The sequence below is a fragment of the Lycium ferocissimum genome, unplaced genomic scaffold (assembly GCF_029784015.1).
Source record: "Lycium ferocissimum isolate CSIRO_LF1 unplaced genomic scaffold, AGI_CSIRO_Lferr_CH_V1 ctg19524, whole genome shotgun sequence".
Lineage (NCBI taxonomy): Eukaryota > Viridiplantae > Streptophyta > Magnoliopsida > Solanales > Solanaceae > Lycium > Lycium ferocissimum.
The window spans coordinates 2,319-8,579 of NW_026718471.1; the positions used below are offsets into that span (position 1 = coordinate 2,319).

The following is a 6,261-nucleotide window of genomic DNA, read 5'->3' on the forward strand; positions in this document are numbered from 1 at the left end:
ACTATACGACGAGTAATAGAGTTTTATTCAAATTTTAATAATATGCTAATACAAAAAGAATATAGGCAAACTTTGTGAGTTTCTTTCAGTATTGTACTTGCCTAATTATTGTTGGTATGATATTAATAGACATGATTCTTATTGATTAGAATGCAATTCTAATATCATGGTTATTCTAGTATATCGATTAAATTGAACCAAAATAACAATTAATTCATAAATACACTGATAATTCTTCACGAAATAAATGTAAGAAGCCCGACCAAATTCACCAACTTAATGTGTATTACTTGATTCTTATAACAGCCAAGAGGTAGCTCATTTTTTTTTTCTTTAAATCAAATTGTGCTCTAACAGGCTATGCCTATTAGAACTTTTTACTAATAATTACAGAATTAAAAAAAAAATCTATTACAGCATGTCTATAATATGAACTAGCTAGAATTAAAAAAATAAAGAACTGTCCTATATGACCAGTTCTATCCTGTGTGCCTAAGCTAGTATGCCATTTGAAATCCTGATGTGTCAGCTTTGATGATTGCTCCAATCTGTGAAAACAACAAATGAATATCCATACATGTAGCATCATTGTTGAATGTTAATCTGCTAGATTCTCCTTGTTCTAATCCTCAGTTGAGGAAGTTGTGCTTTGTCCATGTTGAGTATTCTTCTACCTTCTGATGGCATGAGCATAAAGTCAAGTACTTTGATCTCTGAGTGATCCAAAGCTTGATTTGCTAAAAAATCTGATAACTTGTTGCCTTCCCTGAAAACATGAGCATAAATCTTAGCATTGCTCGTTTAACTACTGCTTATTTCAAATTATTCTGCTAGAAATCTAAACTACGCATCATTCAATAATATATGTAGTCAGATTAATATATTTTAATGAACAACTAGAAGTTTAATTCTCTTTTATCTCCATTTTAATTTGCATGAGGAAAAGCAAATGCCTTCTTAAGTATAAAGGATTTAAGACAATTTTCGAGGGGAAAAAAGAGTTAAGATTGTTTGTGTGTCTGGTTATATATATATAATCAAAAAATCTTAGCACTGCTCACCTTAATATATAGATATATATTCTCTCTCGCACACTCAATCTTGCATGCATATAATCCAAGAAATTAAATAGCCAGAATTTTGTGAAAATTGGTAGAATGACTTTTGAAGTGATATAGGTAAAGAAGTGACTTTTTTGTTAAAAAAAATAACAAACGAAAAAAGATGGCTGTATCAACTAATTTCAAAGGGTTGAGTAACATTTTAAGTAATGGCTTCCTTTTTTATTAATGTATTGGCAATGTATTATTAGCCATATTTAGGAGATATAAAAAATAAGCGCAACGCAAACCTACTACCTTCATGTAATTATTTTAAATATTAACAACCAATAGAGAATCAGACTCCACAATCACCTTCTTTATTTGACTTAGTCATTATTACATCACTACAGGCCTATTAATAACGTTTTTACTTCAGTTATGTTATTGCGTATATGCTTTATCACTTGCAAATGAACATATAACTTTTGACTTGTGTATCTAAGCATTTACCGACGGGTAATATTGTTTGAAACTAGAACAAGTATCTTGTGAATTTTTTTTTATAGCTCATGCATTTCCAATTATATTCTAATAATTCAAAGATAGTTGTTTGAAGTTTACAACTGTTTAAGATTGGGAAGGCTTAGAAAATAAATATTTTATGATACTCCTCGGTTCAAATTTATGTGACTCTCTTTCTTTTTTAGTCAGTCCTAAAAAGAACGACACATTTCTATGCTTAGTAACAATTCAATATTAAATTTAGCTTTTTACCCTAAATAAAATGATTTCTAGCCACACAACTTTATATGGTTTGTTTTAGACCACAAGTCTTAAAAGTCTTTTCTTTATTCTTAAACTTTTGTCAAAGAAACACCATCATATAAAATGGAACAGAGGGAATAGTACTTAATACCACTAGTAACAAATTGGCTTTAGGTACTTTTCTGAGCATATAATGCGATGGACGAACTTTGCAATGGCGCTACGTATGTCAGCATAGACGTGTTGGACAACAACAAAGACAAGGGGAATAGATACTTGGCCAAAAGCAATTAGCAAACACTATTGGTCAATGTGGAAATAGATTCAAAATGAGTAGTATGACACTAGGAGCCGATGTGATTGTTCTTTCATGAGGAAGATTTAGAGCAATGAGCACGTTAACACAGAGCATGGGAATGTTGTCGTATACATTTTGAAGAAGCACGGGGAAAGAAGATGTTGTTGTTCCTATAATCAATTTTGTGAAGAGGGAAGAAACTTGGGAGATGTTGGTTCGATCAGTGGATGATTAGAAAAGGAATTCGGGGACTATAATAAAATGATCTCCTTATAATAGCGAAGAGGGACTCTTCCAGTTGTTTGAATTATTGTAAGGCTATCAAGGCACGTGAATTGTGAGTTACAATCTTTAGGAGGACAAATGTCACAGCCTGGCCGGAGAGCCATGACGGGCGCCCGGAGCTAGCCTACCGAGCACCTATCATCATACTCTCATAATCATATCTAGGTGAGCCACATGGCTATCTCATAATTATCATGCATCAATAACACAATTTCCATCGGGCTAAGGCACCATTTTATACAAACAGCATCAACTATGCCCATATATACACAAGCCGACAAGGCTATCAAAATGATATACACAATATGAGCCGACAAGGCTAAGAGATACCTAACTATACACAACTGTCTACGAGCCTATAAGAAATGTACATAAAATCATAAAGACGGGACAGGACCCCGCCATGCCCATATATGTACACCAAAAGAATAATACCAACTATCTCGGCTCCGGATCAAATGGAGCACCTCTATGCAATCACTGAAGAAACAGCCTACTAGTCTGGCCAGTCTCCCTGTCTACATGCGCGCATGAACGCAACGTCCAGAAACAAAAGGACGTCAGTATAAACAATGTACTGAGTATGTAAGGCGTGAATAATAATAACATGATACAAGCATGAAGAATAACATGAGATAAATGAATCTTTTATACCTCTTAAGACATTTGTTAGGCTTACTTAACCTTCCTTTGAAGAAAATATTTTATACATCTACATATAACGTACCACACCCGACCATAGAGGTTCGGTGTCATCCGTACCCGGCCATATCACCACTCAGTGTTATCCGTACCCAACTGCAGTGGTGTGCATGCAATAGATATCGTACCCGGCCATATAGGCTCGGTGTCACAACATAGCTTCATAAATTTATGACATACACAAGTATCCGAGAGAAACATTACAACACTATCGGGGTGACACAAAGTCGGTACACCCTCGATTTCTATTATTGAATCACCATCATCATTATCATCATCACTATTATCATCATCATCATTATCATCATCACTATGAGGAGCTTTTGCCAAAGTATTTCAAGAATATTGTAAGTTATGAACTTCTAGCATCTCTAGGATTAGGACATTGTGAATATCTTAGATGGCGTCTCTAGAATTGAACTCATCATCATAATAGTTATCATTATCATCACGAGGAGCATTGTTAATAATATCAAGAGAATCTCGAGGATTATGAGCTTATAGCATTAATAGGAATAGGAATATCATGGATATCTCCTATAGATTCAAAATAAGGAAAACATGCCTTTAGAAAGAAGGGTTAGCCTTACATACCTTTATGTCTTCTTAACTACTTAACATTCTTCCCCCAAAGCGCGCAAACTCTACATTCAAGAGAATTTATTTCAAGTCATTGAAAACATGCTTAAGTTCAAATTAGAGCAACTAAAAGGCTAACGGAATTTGGGCAGCACTTCCCCTATTTCATCAACTTCCACCATATGGAAAACAACTCCCAAGAAACATTAACAACATCCATAATATCATAATCAAGAAGTTATATTCAATACAATCTCAAATTTATCCAAAATCCCCTTTTTAACTTCATATCATGGTCATCTTCTTCACTTCAACATTGTGATTTCTCCACTCTAATTCTTTTCCTTTCTAAGGGTTACTAAACCCTTATATCAACTCAATCATGTAAATAATAAGAAGATAATAACTTATTATAGAAGAACTTTATCTTTCCCAACTCCTTTCAAGACCAAGTTTATCGCAACTTTGAAGAGAAGCAAGAACAATCACCTTCCATGGATTCCCTTTGGGTTTTGATGTTGATTTTCTCTCTTGATGATATAGAGAGGTTTGGAATGTTATGGAACCTTCAAGAACCCTAAAAAAGACTTTATATATGTGGGGAAATAAGTGCGGAAGGTTGGAATGAAAATGAGGTCCTTGGGGATTTAAAAAGGTGGCAAAAATCACTCCCCGACTCAATTGGCGGTGAGTATGCGACCTAGCACACTAAGTGTGCGGCCGCACACTCTCTCACCACTTGGGGGTGGTGTTGTCCAGTGACTACACCCAAAATGAGGAGTTGGCAGTTAGTATATGGCTCAGCACACTCAATGTACGACCGCACACTACCCTAATTTCTCCGATTTCGCATAATCGCGTTCTTTTCGATTCGTTTGACCTCCAATCCTTATGGAACCTTCTAAGGGGTCTTATATCTTCCCCCTCAAGACATTACCACACAACTCATAACTCAAACAATATGAAACCTTCCCAAAACATGACTCAAATTCTAATCTTTCAACAAAACTTTCTTCCACCACTTCATATGACCGTAAAACCTTGAGGTACATATTTGGAATTGTTGGATAACATTCTTAACCTTATAAGGACTTCATATTCACTTTAGCCTTGCGCTAGTTTACTCATAATGCAAACGAAAAGAAATTTCCAAGATGTAACAACAAAGGAGGAGCCACGGATCTTGAATTTAACACGGATCCACAAGACATTCAAACCAGGGCTGTTAGTCGAGATGAAAAGAAGATTCAAATGGCAAAAGAATACCCTAACTCAAGGCATTTTCTAATTTACCAACATTCTTTAAAGAGTTACGCTTTAATTTTGTATCTAGGTCTTGCTCTTGGATTTCGAATAATTTTGAGGGGGAAAGATATTGAACATCATAATTTGGTAAATGACAGGATGCTATCCGAGGATATTACATGCAGACCGCAGTCAGTTGGTTATGTAACATCAGTAGCTGCAGTAACTATTTGTTTTATGAAAGATGCAACACATCACATTGATATTCTAGGTTTCAATGTTTATCACAAGACTAGGATTATTAAGCCTTTCTGGAGAGTGTGGAATGCTACTGGGAGGGATGGTTGTGGTGTGATAGGCATCTTAGAAGCTAATTTTGTTGAACCAACTCATGATAAATAGGCCTTTGAGCGAACAATTGTGTGTGCTAGACTCGAGGCACGCTTACAAGTTAAGCAGATTAAGTATTGGTCTTCAAACTGCCATTTTATTAGTTATGCTAAACGCTGCAATCTAAAATACAATACTGTCTCTGCTGATATGAAAGAATCAATTGCTTGTTCTATGCCTAAAAGCAACTAACGTTCTCTGTTTAGCTCCAACGCAGGGCCCAGAACCTCCAGAGTAGAATGCTAGATGGGGATCGTTCATCTTCAATAAAGGATAGCTTGGTTCTAGAAGCATCCTACATTTACGTAGGTGTCACACCCTAAGCCTGGGGCGGTGTGGTCAGCATCCGGTGCCTTACTTGACTCCGAGCGTACCACTCTGTAAATTGTGAACCCTGAAGGTAATCCTCAACTTAGGCCAACAAGGCCTACCTGCAAGCATACAGTACCAATCTAAGCTGACGAGGTTGTACTCTGAATAGCCTGTAAATAATATCTATCTCAACTAGAAAGGGGAACATCCCAAAATATATGTATATAACTACACGGACCGACAAGGCCACCAAGAGCGTCTACAAATAGCAAAGCCAAAATGAACATATACAAGGTCGGCAAGGTCGTCATACTGACATATAGAAAATACAGGACTCATCTACCAGCATCTAAAGATAGCCCAACCGTACTAAGTCGGGACAAGGCCCCGACTACCCATCAAGTCTATATATACAGAAAAACTCCCAAAATCTGGACCTATTAACTCGGATGAAATAGAGCTTACCAATCAAGCTGATACTCAGCTCTAGCTACTGGGTTGGTCTGTCTGGCTATCTATCAAAAGCATCAAGCATGAAATGCAGTGTCCCCCGCAAAAGGGACATCAGTACGAAATAATGTATCGAGTATGTATGGCAACTGAATAATAACTGAAACTGTAAGGCATAAGTAAACATCTGAG

At 36.2% G+C, this 6,261-nt stretch overlaps 1 pseudogene; it reads left to right on the forward strand.

Moving 5' to 3' along the window:
* Positions 1–1,940: 1,940 nt before the first annotated feature.
* On the forward strand, positions 1,941–5,499 carry LOC132042980 (protein MICRORCHIDIA 7-like; annotated as a pseudogene).
* The last annotated feature ends 762 nt before the right edge of the window (positions 5,500–6,261 follow it).